This window comes from Camelus dromedarius, chromosome 36, assembly GCF_036321535.1.
Source record: "Camelus dromedarius isolate mCamDro1 chromosome 36, mCamDro1.pat, whole genome shotgun sequence".
NCBI lineage: Eukaryota > Metazoa > Chordata > Mammalia > Artiodactyla > Camelidae > Camelus > Camelus dromedarius.
In genome coordinates, this window is record NC_087471.1 from 5,956,463 (window position 1) to 5,972,834 (window position 16,372).

At 47.8% G+C, this 16,372-nt stretch overlaps 1 protein-coding gene across 1 annotated transcript in view; it reads right to left on the reverse strand.

The window, feature by feature from the left end:
* LOXL2 (lysyl oxidase like 2) overlaps window positions 1–4,017 on the reverse strand; it is an 89,614-nt gene extending 85,597 nt beyond the window's left edge. Inside the window, exon 1 of the mRNA XM_031442208.2 lies at window positions 3,754–4,017. The gene's annotated coding sequence lies outside the window, so the exon portion shown is untranslated. The remainder of the gene's footprint in view (window positions 1–3,753) is intronic.
* Window positions 4,018–16,372: the final 12,355 nt, after the last annotated feature.

The following is a 16,372-nucleotide window of genomic DNA, read 5'->3' on the forward strand; positions in this document are numbered from 1 at the left end:
CTTAGAAGGTAAGTAGCGCATTGCTGTGGACCTGTCTCTCCAGGCATCGGCCTGATTCTCCCTTTGCTGGCGCACAATTCTAGTCCTGCTGGTTCAATGGCCACTCCATCTGAGGCCTGGTGGGCCCAGGGTCCAGAGTGCAGGGGGTGTGTGTGACGCAGCCATGCAGACTGACCACAGCGCCCCTTCCAGGGGGAAATGAACAAGAGTCATTACAAGCTGTTCTGAACCTCAGCAGGCCCGTGAGAGGGAAACCATACCTCCTAAAGCTCCCAAAACGATAAAAAGGAGAAAGCAATGGCAGCTGCCGATGGGGAATCACCAAGGTATTCTGCCCCCACAGGGACAGCCTGTTAGCTGAAGGGGAAGAGAGCTCACGGCTGCCAGAGGACAGTGTGGTTAAAGGCTAATGCTTGGCCCTTTTGCGTTCCTATGCTTGAATAATGGGATTGGAGCGACCGGTTTCTCTGTCCCTAACTGGCTGTTTTGTGGAAGGTCTGTTCATTCGATGTCTATTTCAGGGTCATGAATGTAAGAGCAGAAAATCTAGGAGTCAAGAAATAAGAGATTCCATTTTTCCCACACAGCCAGTCAAGGAAGGAGAATTCCAATGCATGAGTTCCATTAATAAGATGTGAAAATGACCTTGACACCACCCCTTTCCAAAGCAAATAAACACAAGGAGTGAAAATGCTAAAAGTAAAAAGTTCTGGCATTCTGTATCCTCATCAGACAATGGTAGAATAAACAAAGTTGCCCATAAATGAAGGACTTCAGAGGGGAGCTTTTTCTCTGCCATCGAGTTTAGCAGCTTCCAACTAAGGATACCAGCTGCCAAATACTTGGGCAATGATCAGTGAGGGGTAATTGTTCTCAATGAGATTTCTTTCTGGGGCCTTTGTCTCTTCCAGGAATTCCAACTACAGTCATTTCACTCACCCTGCTTTCAGAACTAGGAGCCAGAGAACGGGGACGGCTGATGGTTCCTAGTTCAGAGAGGGCCACCCTGAGTTCACGAGAGGTGAGTTGCTTTCATACAGTTTTACAATGATGGGGAAATACGCCCAGGCTTCCTGACTCTGCAGCTGACTTCTTTCCAAATGGCCAATTATTAAATATTTACACTGGGATTTCTCATAGCAGGTGCATAGGAAGGGATAAGCCCGGGATGAAGCCAGGGCCAAGATGAACGCTTCAGAGAACAGCTGATATTCCATGAGCAGCACTGAAAAACAGAACCACCACTGCCCAGGAATCAGGAGGCTGGGTCAGGTCTGCTAGTCGCCAGCCGGGCCATCTGGACAGCTTATCTGTTTGGCCAGTTTACTCAACTACAAAATGAATTCAATAAAACCCACCTCACTCTTTAGTGGGAAATTGTAATAATCAGATAACATGGTGGATAGAAAAGTGGTTTGAAAATAATAACATACAATATGAACCTAAGTCATAAAACTCAGCAGAACTCAGATCAACTGTAAAAAGACATTTGGGAGAAAACTGGAATATGGACTGGGTATTAGATGATACCAAAGGATTATTGTTAATTTTCTGAAGTGTATTGATGGCATAATGGTTGTTAAATATTTTTAGAGATCACACTGAAATCTGTAGGGATGGAATGATTTTATGTCTGGGGTTTACTTTAAAACACTTCAGTGAAAGAGAAATAGGAAGGGGATATTTGAAGCAAGTGTGGCAAAACATGGAGAACTGCTGAAGCTGTGTGAGACGTGTATGGGGGCCTTCTGCCTACTAGTGTGCATATTTGAAATTTTTCAGAATAAAAATAAATTTTAAATAAACAATGCAGAACTTTCTAGGACCCTAGAAAACTTCACTAATGATCACCTCCAGGGCATAGAAAATCTGTCTCACTCACAAGACCCTTGCACACTGGTCATCCAGCAGTCGTAGGACAAGGACTTGGGAAAAGGCCAGGAGAGGCCTGGCAAGGAGCCCAGCTGTAAAGGAGCTAGATGGAAACTTCTTCACAAAACCTCTCGTCTGCTGTGCAACAAAATATCAGCCAACCTGTAATGTCAAGTTGACGCTTTATCTTCAGACATGAGTTTCCTATTCAGCTCTGTCACTTCATGGCTAGCGACCTTAGACCAAGTCACTTTTTAACACAAAGTCACAAAAAGATGCACGCGCATGCGCACACATGCACCACTTAGCATTCCCTTGGGCCCCAAGAGCTACCAGAGGCCCAGGGCGTGCACGCACTTTGCTATGGGTTTGATGGTCATTCCAGGGACAGATACTAGGGACGAGAGAGGGGAACAAGACAAAGAGGGTGGGAGGTGAATAGTTTAGCTAAGAGAGGGTCCCGGGAGTCAGTCGTTCATCTGGGAATTGACCAGGGAAAGGAACCCTTCGTCTTCGTCCCAAGCCCCATTCCTGACGATGAGATACATAATACACCATAAATAACTAAGTAATTCCACCAAGGGTGACACATGGCCTTTTGGGGTTCCCGGTCAGGCTAGCGGTAGGGTAGGAGCGAGGCCTGAATTAAAGGAACAGCCCTGAGCTTCAGCACGTTTTTCCTTCTGCCAAAAGAAACGACTGGCCTGATTTTAAACTCTCCTCAGTTCCAAGATTTCAGGGGACGAAATTAACTGGGGGCATGTTTCTGACTTCCACGCATATCTCTCCTCTTGTCAGGACTTAGGTTTCCTAGCCCTGAAGTTCAGTCCCCTTCCCCCGCAGTGCTTCGCGGCGTCCCCTCACCCCACCCCCGCTGGGTTTTGGGATGGCAGATGACTGAGAGAAAGGAATCTCGCTTGTTTCTTCTAATCATTTCTATTCCGGCGCTGATTTACAGCGACACCGCAGGCAAGCAGCTCTTCCAGATTGGGGTGGGGGCGGGGGGCGGAGGGAGAGGAAGCGCTGTGTCTAAAGCGCCTGCGTAAAAGTTGCGAGCGCGGAGGACTAGGGGACCCTCCGCACAAGACCGGGATTAACCCCGAGGCGACGCTGCACGTACGTTCCGTGGATTCGCTAGTGCTGGCTCCTTCCTACCCCAGGGCCTCCCGGTAGTAACAGCGGGAGAGGTTTCCTGGTACCCGGACGAGCCAGTAATGAATACTGGGGCGCAGACCGCACCTCTCCACCCACAGGGCTCAGGGCGCTCCCGCGCTCAGCCTTTCCGGCAGGCTGGGGAGAAAATTCCAGGCAGTGGCGCTAAAGCTCCCAGGCGCAGCCCTAGCCCCATGCCCCATCTACCCCCCCCCAACTCCCTCCAGTCCCACGTGCTTCACATCCCCAAAGCCACAGCTCCGGGGATACCCCAGTGCGTCCCCGTCCCCTGCGCACTCCACATCCTCAAAAGCCAGAACTCTGGGCACCAGCGCAGTCCCCAGTGGCCCCCACGCTGCACCCTCCTAGGCACCTAGCGCGCAATGAATCTCGACGGGCTCTGTCCGGCCCGGTCACAGGCGCCGCTGGAGAGCAACGAACCGAGCGCCCTGCTCCCGCGGGCGCGCCAGCTGTGTGGGCTTCCCGGGTTCAGGCGAGGTGGGGCTGGGTGGGTCCACCCGAGTCCGGAGGAGGACCCGTCAGCATGCACGTCCTCGCGTCTCTGAGCAAGGAGCCTTTGCTCTGTGTGCCCGCTGCTCGGGTTCCGGGAACCCGAAGCACCGCTAAGAGGCGGCCCTGCGAGGGAGGGGGCCCGGAGACCCCCGCCCGGACACCCCCGCTTTCCCGCGAACCGCCGTGGGGAGGGCGAGGCGAAGGCAGCGCACTTACTTGGCCGCAGGGGTGCGAACTGGCTCGGCTGGAGCCGGTTTTCCACGGTGGCCCCTCTCTGCGCCGGTATCCGCGGAGCCCCTATCCTGAGCAGAGGGGACGTGCCGACTTCTCCGGAGAAAGTGAGCGAGCTCCAACTTTAGGAAGCCGCGGGCTGGAGTCGCTCCTTAACTCTTTTCCCGGTACTTTTAAGCCGCGTCGACGGCAAACCCCTCCCCGGACCCTCCCCCTTCCCTGAAGGCGGCCCCCGCAGCAGGCCCGGCCTCCTGCCCCTTTGTTGTAACCCGAGAGCGGCCGCTCCCGCGGACGGAGGGGCTCTGCGGGGGAGGCCGCGCGCCCCCGGGACAGCCCTTCCCAGGCTCTTCTCGCCCAGGTTTCCGGAGCCTGAGAACCCGGGAGCGGGCTTTTCCTCTGGGAGATTCCTCTACACTATCCCCCCCCACCCCCCGCAGAGCTCGCGGAATTTAACCCTTCGGTGTCCTTATCCACCAGCATTAGGGTCTGTGCCTAATCAATCTCCCTATTCAGAGAGCCCAGCGATCCCTGCTGGCACGTAGTAGACGCTCAATAAAACCTGATGAATGAAAGCGGTCAGAAACTTTCATCCGGCTTGCCCGGGTTTCTCCTCTGTGGGGAAGGCAGTTTCGAAAGGGAAATACAGATGCCCTTTCTTCCAGAAGATCACGTCTACAGCCTCACCCAAGCCTCTCCCTCCTCTGAGAATCAGTTTTCTCCTTTGTAAATTAGAGACTTCGGGTTCAGTGACCTCTAAGGTCCTTCCCCCCGTGCGCTGAGGGGCTTGAAAGGTTCATAGCTAAGGGTGCATATTGTGCAGAAGGACATTCCACGCCTGGCTCTGAGCTCACACTGGGGACCAAGTGAGGGGTCATGCGGGCTGAGGGAGCCCTCCGAGGCGATTCCCAGGGCTCCTTAAGCAAGAGCAAGGTTTGGCCAGGCAGGAAGCAGCCAGCTGTAAAACAAGGCACCCGTCTGTGGGCCTCTGTGCAGGCTGAACCCCGAAGGGGACTGTCAGCAGATTGAGTCTGTGTCATTAAGGTGGTGATTCTCCTCCTCGTCTCCTTCCTCAATCCTCTCCTCCTGCTCCACTCCCTCCCAAGCAAACCGACAGCTCCAGCCCTGATAGGTGGTGACTCCCGATCCCAGAGTCCAGCTCAGACTTCTCTCCTCACCTTTTGAATCTGTAAATCAAGTGGTCCCTAGGACATCCTACCTTCAACCACAGCTCACCTAGCAAGCCACAAACTTAGCACCCTAACTCAGAGCCCATCCCAACCCGGGTGAGCTCTCTTCAGCCCTCCTTTCCCTCCACACTGAATCACCCCCTGGTCTGGCAAGCTGTGGAGGAGAAGGAACAGGAGGGAGGTGGGCGTGGCTCTAAAAGGGCCATTGGGGTTCCTGTGCTGTTGAAACTATTCAGTATCTTGACTGTGGTGGTGGATAAAAGATGTTACTCAGGTGGTAAAACCGTATGAACTTAACATACACAAGCACACACACACTACAGACACAAAATACAAGTAACACTGAGGAAATCTGAATAAGATCGGTGGATTGCATCAGTGTCAGTATTCTGGTTGTGCTTTTTGTCTTATAGTTTTGCAAAATGTCACCAGTAGGGGAAACTGGGCAAACTGAAGGCTATCTCCGTATAATTTCTTACGACTGCATGTGAATCTACAGTTATCTCAATTAAAATTTCAACTGAAAAAGAAAAAGCCCACAGTAACTCCAAGGCCCTTGGGATGTAGCCTGAACCCCTTTATGCAGGTGATGGGCCCTCCCCAAGGCCATTTCCATCTTACCCATCTCCCCCGTGTCCTCTGCCTGTTTCAAACCTCAGGGCCTTTGCACATGCCGTTTCCTTGCCTGTCTGCCCAGCAACACTTAGTTCTTTGCCATCTCACTCAGCTGTTACAGTCAACACCCTGCACACAGAAGATGCTCAATAAATGCCAGTGGGACGGGGCTCTCTCCTTTTCCCTCACCCTTTTCTCTGATTCCTCCCCTGCTTGTCCTATCCTTCCTGTTACAGCATTAACCAATAAGGTATAAAATGAATAGTAACTAACCTTGTAAATAATGTTTTGTCTGACTATGAAAAAAAGCAAGCTTTGGGTGGAACATTCAGAAAATACAAAAAAAGTATAATGAAGAATCTTGTCACCCTGATGTCCTGTCACCCACAGATAAACACTTCACATTTTGGACTAGTTCCTTCATATTTTTAAGACCAAACTATAGATGTAGTTTTTATATCTAGCTTTTTTTTTTTACTAAATTATTTAGTGTGCATTTTTTCAATGTCCTTTTTAATGGGTTTTGACTATTCCAGGTTCTATGCTATCATTTCTCTACAATTAGACATTAAGTTGTTTACCACTTATTACTAGTATAAATTACACCAGGACAATTATGCTTGAGAAAATAATATTTATTCAATAGCTACTGTGTGGTGTCTGCTAATTGTTGTAGATGAGGAAGCCAAGGCTCAGAGAGGCTAGGTGACTTCCCCAGAGTCACAGAGCTGATAAGTGATCAAACTGGGATCACTAACGGGTGCCTGACCCCTCCTGCAAGTTCTAAGCAGCGGCACACTGGAGGCCTCAGTAAATCCACCTGTGTCCCTGCATCCCCCACTCCCAAGGGAAAATGAGGATTTGAAGCTTGCACAGAATAGTTCATGGATGCACTTTTGTTGAACTGAACCAAAGACATGGGAGACCACTTCAGGAAGACAGTAGACTCTTTCTCTAGATGAAACAACGTGACGGCCATATGCTTCCTGTCTCTAAGTCCGTCCATGCCACCCCCATCTCCCAGGCTCTGTGCGGAGCCACACCACGGATTCAGAGCTCGCCTCTGCAGTCCAAGGACCTGGGTTCCAATCGTGGCTCCACCACTTTCTGCTCTGGACGGGTGCCTCCTTTGCCTCAGCCTGCCTCATCTGTAGGAAACACCTTACTCAAAACCTCCTAAAGAAAGAAAAGGGCTAAATGCACAGAGGACACAGAACTGTCCCTGCTGGGTGGCACTGAAGTGTAAGTAGCTGTTTGGCAAGCGCTCCTGCAGGGAGGAGGACCGGGCACTGCTGCAGACCCCCTGTGTGTGCAGAGCTTGGGGGCCCCACAAGGCGCAGGCAAAGGGAAGGCAGGGCCCTCTGCCCACTCCGCACCTCACCTCCCCAGGGCCATGGGAATCACGTTCCCAAGACGTGGGGATCAGTCCTTGGCTCTTGAGGTCTGTTGCCTAATCACCTTCCTAACTAGGGTCTGCACAGGTCCCATGGAGGAAGCACAGCCTGCGAGTTGGCGGAGGCCCCGCTGATGTGCTGGCCAATGAAACATGGGAGTCAGGCGGTGGCTAGCGCTGCAGACAAAACCCAAGCTGGGTAAGGAGGGGAGAAGGCGAGGGAAGCATGCACACTCTTTCAGCCGATGGGAGTGGGGGCGGGGAGGCCAGGAAGGGCCAACCTGCGAGGTGGCACAGGCAGAGGCCCAGAGGAGGCAACCGGGAGCTGGAGCCGCCATGTGGACACTTGGAGTGGAGGATCTGCCTTCCTCCTGACTCCACAGCACTTAATTTGCATCATTCCTGCGCTATGTATCGCTTCCTTTTCGTGTTCCTGTTATCTGTATATTCCATTTACCCCTCTTCTAGGACTGTTATGAGCTCCTTGCGTGCAGAAACCATGAGTCCGTGACCCTTAACCTCTGGGTTCAGCAGCACATATCACAAGCCATCAGTGTTTGTTGAAGTGAATCAGATGGAACCAAAAAGTTTCCCTTGAAAAGTTTTACTTGAAATACAAAAGGACATGATTAAAATAGACATCATTTTTAGTGGATGTTATTAATGAGTACCCATACTGATGAGAATGGAGAAACCAGTCATTTACTTCCATGGAACTCAAGAAGAGGCTCCAACCTGCCTATTTGTTAAGTCAAAGGGGGAACCAACAACCAACCAGGCAAACATTGGTCCAGCCCTTTGGGACAGTGATTTGGAATGTCTGTCAAGGGGCCAGGCTGTGGGTCTGGATCTGGCCCTGGAGAACCGGACTGTAGTTCAAGGAGTCAGGTTGGTCAAATATTTCCCCTGTTCCGGGGGTGCTTTACTGGCCAGGTGTCTAGCAGGCCCTGCTATCTGGCTTTCTCTGACTCAGAAATCTGTAGGGTTCAATCATAAACACTTTTATTTTATTTTTTTTAAATGAAGGTATGGTTGATTTACAGTATTATGTAACTTTCAGGTGTGCAACATGGTGAATCATAATTTTTAAAGGTTAGACTCCATTTATAGTTAGTATGAAATACTGGCTATCTTCCCTGTGCTGTACAACATATCCTTGTAGCTTATTTATTTTACACCTAGTCGTTTGTACCTCATGATCCCCTACCCTCTCTCATCCTTCCCCCCTCCCCTCCCCACTGGTAACCACTAGCTTGCTCTCTATATCTGAGTCTGTTTCTTTTTTGTTATATTCACTAGTTTATTTTTTTAGATTCCACATATAAGTGATATCATACAGTATTTGTTTTTCTTTGACTTATGTCACTAAGCATAATACCTTTTAAGTCCAACCATGTTGTTGCTAATGGCAACATTTTCATTCTGTTTTATGGCTGAGTAGTATTCCATTGTCTATATACACACCACATCTTCTTTATCCATTCGTCTGTTGATAGACACTTAGGTTGTTTCCATATTTTGTAAATAATGCTGCTGTGAATATTGAGGTGCATGTATCTTTTTGAATAAGTATTTTTGTTTTGTTCAGATATTCACCCAGGAGTGGAATTGCTGGATCACGTGGTAGATCTATTTTTAGTTTTTTCAGGAACCTCCATACTGTTTGCGCAGTGGCTGTGTCAATTTCCACTCCCACCGACAGTGTACAAGGCACCCTTTTCTCCGCATCCTTGCCAATATTTGTTATTTGTGTACTTTTTGATGATAGCCATTGTGACAGATGTGAGGTGATACCTCACTGTGGTTTCAAGTTGCATTTTTCTGATGATTAGTGATGTTGAGCATCTTCTCATGTGCCTGTTGGCCATGTGTATGTCTTCTCTAGAAAAATTTCTATTCAGGTCTTCTGACCATTTTTTCATTGGGATGTTTGTTTTTTGATGTTGAGTTGTATGAGCTGTTTATATATTTTGAATATTAACCCCTTGTCTGTCATATCATTTGCAAATATTTTCTCCCATCAGTAGATTGTCTTTTTGTTTTGTCAGTGGTTTCCTTTGCTGTGTAAGAGCTTTTAATTTTAATTAAGTCCCATTTGTTTATTTTTGGTTTTGTTTATTTTGCTTTAGGAGACAGATCCAAAACACATTGCTACAATTTATGTCAAAGAGTTGTATGCCTATGTTTTCTTCTAGGATTTTATGGTTTCCAGTCTTACATTTATGTCTTTAATCCATTTGAGTTTATTTTTGTTTATATTGTGAAGGAGTGCTCTAATTTCATCGATTTACTTGTAGCTGTCCAGCTTTCCCAACACCACTTGTTGAAGACACTGTCTTTTCTCCTTTGTATATTCTTGCCTCCTTTGTCATAGATTAATGGACCATAAGTGCCTGGGTTTATTTCTGGGCGCTCTATTCTATTCCATTGATCTATGTGATTCACAACCACTTTTAATGAGTGTGGACACTTTCTCCTGGGAGGCAGCTCCCCCTAGTGGTCCACATCTCACACAGCACTGAGCGCTTGCATTCTCCAGCTCCAAGTTACAAAACCAAAGGGTCTTTGGAGAACACCTGGTCCTTGCATCTCCTTTTCAGACACGGAATCAAAGATCCAGAAGGCTGTCGACAGGGTCACAGCCCTTTGGCAGGTCAGCAGCAGCGCTGTAACCAGACCCAGATTGAGGTCTTCTAACCACAAGAAGGGTCACAAATCTGCTCAGAAAGCACAAGTATCAGGAGTGGTTAGGATGCATCTGCCCTTCCCCAGGGAGCACACGTTCACATATTCTAGTGGTCCTGTGTTGCCTGGATATCTGTCAGGCCCTCCTATCTGGCTTTTTCAGATCCAGAAATCTGTAGCTTTTTATTCTTACGCTGTTTTCCTATTTTAAAAGTATAATTTCATTCATATAATCTATTTTCTAGGATGTAAAATCGTTCTTGGTCTTACACTATGGGTTAATCCCACCCTCTCCTCTAACCCCCGGCAACCACTGATCCTTTGACTGGCTCCATGGTTTTGCCTTCTTCAGAATGTCATACAGTTGGAATCATGTAGTATGTAACCTCTTCGGATTGGTTTCTTCCATGCAGTAATATGCATTTAACGTTTCTCTGTATCTTTTCATGGCTTTATAGCTCATTTCTTTTTATGGCTGAGTAATATTCCATTGTCTGGATGTACCACAGTTTATTTATCCATCACCTACCAAAGGACATCTTGACTGCTTCCAAGTTCTGATAATTATGAGTAAAATCTTCCATAAACATGCGTGTGCAGGTTTTTGTGTGGACATAAGTTTTCAACTCATTTGGGTAAATATCAAGGAGAGCAACTGCTGGATCATGTGGTAATAGCATGTTTAGTTTAAATGGTTTACACAGACAATGAAATATTACGCTGCCTCAGAAAGGAAGGAAATTCTCACATGCTACAACATGGATGAATCTTGAGGACATGATGCTAAATGATACAAACCAGTCACAAAAAGACAAGTACTGTATGATTTTACTACTTAGAGGATATAGAATGGTGGTTGCCAGGGGCTGGGGGGAGAGGGGACAGGGAGTTATTGTTTCAAGGGTATAGAGTTTCAGTTTTACAAGATGTAGGAGATGGAGTTATGAGATGTATAAGAGAGTTATGAGGATGGATGGGGTGATGGTTGCACAACAGTATGAATATATTTAATACCACTGAATGGTACACTGAAAATGTTTAAGATGGCAAATTTCATGTTATACGTATTTTACCACAATAAAAACAATTGCGGCGGTGGGGGAGTCACATAAAGCAGAGTAATTATGGGGGAAAAAAGAGTATGTTAGTTTTGTAAGAAACTGTCTCCCAAAGTGACATTCCCTCACACAGAGATGAGTAGAGAGTTCCTTTGCCCCACATCCTCACCAGCATTTGATGATGTTGCTGTTCTGGATTTTGGCCACTGTAATAGGTGTGCAGTGGTGTCTGATTGTTGTTTTAATCTACACGTCTCTGATGACATGATGTGGAGCATTTTTTCATGTGCTTATTTGCCATCTGCCTACCTTTTTTGGTGAATTATCTTTTCAGATATTTCCTCCACTTTTTAATTGGGTTGTTTGTTTTCTTATTGTTGAGTTTTGAGTCTTTTGTGTATTCTGGAAACTGTACTTTATCAGATACGTATTTTGCAAAGACTTTCTCCCTGTCTATGGTTTGTCTTTTTATTTCTGAACAGTTTTCACAAAGCACCTAGAATATCATCATACCTGTCTCCATGTGTGTATATGTGTGTGTGTGTGTGTGTGTGTGTGTGTGTGTGTGTGTGTGTGTGTGTGTGTAATGGCCAGATTTTGGAAGAGGGATTGGTACTAGGAATAAATAAAATTTGATACAGTTCTTTTATTGGGTATATATTGTGCTTTGGGGCTTATATTTGTGATTTGGGAGAGAAAAATCATATAGACATTAAATAACCAATGTCATATGAGATTCATATGAGATTCAGGTCTAAGTGCCTGGCACCGTGCATCAAGCAGAGATCAGAGGGACTGGAGAGTCCTGGGGGGCACGTGGAGTCTGAGGGGCATGCATGCGCTGGGGAGGTGGGTGCGAAGGGGGTAAGGACTGGGCAGGAGAAGGGGCAATGCGTCCCAGGCTGGCCCAGGTGGGCGTGGTGAGGGAAATATACAAGCCCAGCAAACCAGCTTAATTCTTGTTCAAGGAGGAGCCCCAGGGCATCTGGGAACAGGTGGGACGGGACTGGGGTAGAGTGGACCTTGGAAACTTGGCAAAGCCACAGAACGTGGGGTGATAAGTTCTGAAGACAAGCTCCGCCCACATTATAATTTTGCAGCTCCTCCCACTTCCCACTTCCCTCCTCCACCAGAAAGTTTCTTGCTGACTGGGAGACTCACCTCGCACAGTCATCTAGAGGAAAAAAAGTTTAAAAAAAATTTGGTCCAAATCTCATTCCCAGACACCTGGCTTCTGCCAGCTCTGACCACCTCGTCTCAAAGATGCCGCTGAAACAGGGAGGGGGAGCGCCAGACAAAATTGGGAGCTTTTCTGCTGCATGATGGGCTGGCATCTGGGCAGCACCTGTCCCCCTGCACCCCACTCCAGCCACAGCGCAGCAAAAGCCCTGCAGGCTCCCAGAGAGCACGGAGCGGAGCAGCCTGCCCGGGTTGCGCCGGGTTGACTGAGGACACAGCCTGACTCCATTTCATTCCAGCCACTGGCATTTACAAGGCTCCTGCGTGCCCAGACCCAGTTCAGCACCGCAGGGGAGGGAGAGAAATCCACAATCATGATGTGGCCAGCCCCTCATTCCTGGGGGAGAAGGCGCCCAAGAACCTGCAAGGGCAGTTGGCTTATTTAAAAAATCTGGAGAGGGTGGGAAGTTCTGAGGAAGTCATGGTTCAGAGAAAAGGCCCCAACTCCAGGGGCTCATTATTACAATGGCAGGAACACTGCTGTGGGCTGAATCGCATCCAGCTAAACTCGCATGTTGATGCCCCAGCCGTGTGATGGTATTGGAGATGGGCTTTGGGAGGTGATGAGGGTTACATGAGGTCACGAGTGTGGAGCCTCCACAGTGGGATTCATGGTTTTATGAAAAGAGGACGATCCAAGCCCTCTCTCTTTCTCCTCCTGCCGTGTGACAGCAAGAAAGCGGCCGTCTGCAAGCCAGGAAGGGAGTCGTCCCCAGGAACTGAATCTGCCAGTACCTTGATGTTGGACTTCCAGCCTCCAGAATTCTGACAGATAAATACTTGTTTAAGCCCCTAGTCAGTGGTATTTTGTTACAGCAGCCTGAGCTGACTAAGACAGCACACACATGGTCCTCCCTTCCTGGGCCTCCCAGCCACAGCTGGCTGTTGGCACATTGTGACTCTGGGGATTTTGCCCTCAGCCTCTCCCCTCCACAGTCACACTCCCCTCATCACCCTGAGCCCGCACTGCCTTCCTAGGATCTGCCCAGCTCCTAAGAGAAGTGGAAACAATGCCGTGTCTCCCCAAACCCACGTTCCCCAGGCTACTGCCCCACCTTTCCTCCAGGTAACACCCATCTCCCACTTGGCCAATGATGCTCTAGGCTAGCAGTGCTTCTCCAAGTGTGGGCCAGGGACCACTGGAGGCTCCCAAGACCCCTTCCATCATCCACAACGTCAAACTACTTTCTTAATGAAACTAAGATCTTATTTTTCTTTTTATCCTAATTCTCTGGAGCTGTTGATGAGCCAGTTGCGGCCAAAACGCTTCCTCCAAATGGACCTGTGTTGTCAGACAACTTGGACCTCAGTCCCAGGTTTTCTCCTCAGGAAACAAGGGGTTGAATCTGATAACAAAGGCCCCTTGTTCTATTTTCTCTGAATCTTGGTGTCCTTTCTTGTAGATTGAGAAATAATGATATCTTCCCCACGTACCTCACAGAGCTGCTGAGAAGGTGAAAGGAATTCAGCGTGCACATGCTCTTGAGAGGGAAGTTGCTCCGTCATGATCAGGTGTGAGATTATGATGAAAGGAGCAACCCAAGGAATATCAGTGCAGTCGGGGGCGGGTCCCCAGCTACCAGCCTCTTTGGTTGCTAGGAGACCATAACAGGGATGTTAAGCTCATGCACATCAGTCTTTGGACACCACCCCTCTCTCCACACAGCTTCTACCTTGGGAGTTAGAATCATTTCCCCTTAAAGGATCCCTGGAGCTCCTGAGCTATAGTAAAAAAACAAAAACAAAAACAAAAAACAGCTCCCTGTGGCTCAGCATACATAATTTATGGCCATTCAGTCTCATTCTCCTAGTTTTTCCTTATTAGCCCAATATCTATCTGTCTAACTATCTATCTATCATCTCAAAACTTTTAAAATTATGCAATATAACCTACATACACAAAAGTGCATGAACTATAAATGTGAGCATAATAAGCTAATATAAAGCAAACCCTCGTATAATTCCCGTTTAACTCAAGAACTAGAAAATTGCTGGCATCCCGGAAACATCCCCACAAGCCACATGCTCCTTCCCCAAACGGCCTCCCTGCCCTGAAGGTGCCCATTCTCTTTGTTTTGTGATAATGACTTCCCTGCCCCTGTAGCCCTGACCTCTTAAGGCCATCATGGGAGGACTCCAGGGCTCCCTGTGGAGGGTGCCCTCCCGGCTTCCGGCTTTAACTACCTCTATATCCTGCCAGTTCTCAAGTGTACATCCGTAGCCTGGTCCTCTCCAAAACTCAGCAGACTCCCATGTCCACCTCTACGCTAACCTCACCACTGGGTATCCGAGTGATACCTCAACTGGGTTATGTTCCGAACTACACTCCCGGTCCTCTCCCCCAATCTGCCCATGTCAGAGAGGGTATGGGCATCCTTTTTGCTGTCTGACTCTTCTTTTTGATCCCCAGATTTGCTCCAAATCCTGCTGGCTCTGTCTTCGCTGGCTCTCCAGCACCCAATCACTCCTCACCTCCTCCGCTTGTCCCTTCATGCTTAGATGATTGAAATAGCCCAGCTGATCACTTTGCTTCTACCTTGGCCCCAACGGTGGATTTTTGAGCACACAGGCCAAGTAATACTTTAAAAATATCATCAGATCCTGTCAACCCTCTGATCAGAACCTTGCCCTGGCTTCCCATCCCATTGAGAGTGAAAGCCAAATTCTTACAACAGCCCACAGGCTCCTACACCCTCTCTGACCCTTGTCTCGCCTTCCATTTCTCTGCTCCAGTCCCACTGCTGTTCCTCAAATGCCCCAGGCCTGCTCCTGCCCCAGGGCCTTTGCACAGGTTCCCTTGTGCTGGGACTGTCTTTCCTTGAGTCTCTGGATTTCCTCCCTTGCTTCCTTGACTTCAGTGTCATTTCTCTGGGAGAACTTTCTTGACTTAACTTCCACCCCTACCCCTCTGGCATTTCCTATTTAGCTTCTCTGCTTTATATTTCTCCATTTAGCCTCTAAACCTGGTCGCATACTGTATACATGATCCATTTGTTTTCATTTCCACTGGAACGTAAGCACCACAGTGGCAGAGTTTGCTTTTTTATTTTCCTTAATGTTTTTTCACTGCTATTTCAAGTACTTTTGTTTAATGCATAGTTGTGGAATGAATGGCTGGATTTCTCTGAGGAGGCGGAGTCCTAGGAGCAGACCCGAAGCTGGTCTTGCTTGTCCCGCGTAGCTCCTCGACCCACGTTCTCACTCAGTCCTGACTTCCCTCCCTTTCAAAAATCAGAAGTTCATATCACTCAGTTTCCATAGTTTTGCACACAGTCACTTCTTCCCTTCAAAGTCAGGGAAAGTTCTGTCAATTTGGTTGAAGGAGAACAGAGTTGCCGAGAGAGCATGGATGCTACTCCGGGACTGGTTGCATTGCGATAACTGCAGATATTTTTTCAGAGTGTCAGGGGCTGTATAATAAAGAATTTGTTTGGTCTTCGTCTTGGTTCTGGACAGGAAGCCTCTAAAACCTTGGAATTTCCCCAGTGATAGGAGGTTCTTTATTGTTCATGTTGGGTTCCTTGGGTTCCTTAGGCTACACCCAATTCCATGCTATTAAGGCATATTTATGCTAATAAGGTGAATTTATGCTAATGAGGTGAGTTTATGCTAACGAGGTGGTCAGCCCCTGGATAGTTTCAGGATAGGGGTTGGCCACTCCAGAAAGACCACTTATGTGATTAGAAGGTTGGGGTTTGGGGCTACATGGTATCAGCCTGACCTTCCAACCTCTGGAGAAGAGGGTTAGAGATTGAATCTAATTATGTAGCCAAAGATTAAACCAATCATGCTTATATAACAAAACCCCAATAAAAATTCTGGACACACAGGCTTGATGGCACTTCCTGTTTGGTGATGCACAGCGAGGTGCCTGGAGGGTAACGTGTCCTGACGACAGGAAAGCTTCTGGTTTGGGACCCTCCCAGACCTTGTCTTATGTGTCTTTGCATTTGGCTGGTCCTGATTTGTAGTCTTTATAATAAAACTATAATCCTAAGTATTGTGTTTTCCTTAGTTCTGAGAGTCATTCTAGAGAATTATTATCAACCTGAAGGTACCGTGAGAAACCCAGAATTTGTAGCCAGTTGGTCAGAAGTGCAGGGGCCTGGGGACCCCAAAGCTTGCAGCTGGTGTCTGAAGGCAGGGTGGTCTTGTAGAGGGGACGAAGAGAGGGAGTTTTTCATTTCAGTTATTACGCTTTTCAACTCCAGAAATTCTTTTTGTTTTTAGATTTTTTAGTTTTTAAATCTATTGATATTTCCATTTTGTTCATATGTTGTTTTCTTGACTGTTTCCACATTTTCCTTTAGTTCTCTGAGCCTCTTTAAGACAGTTCTTTCAAAGTCTTTGTCTAATAGATCTGCCCTCAAGTCTTTTACAGAGACAGTTACTGTTGATTTTTTTCCCTTTGAATGGGCCATGCTTTC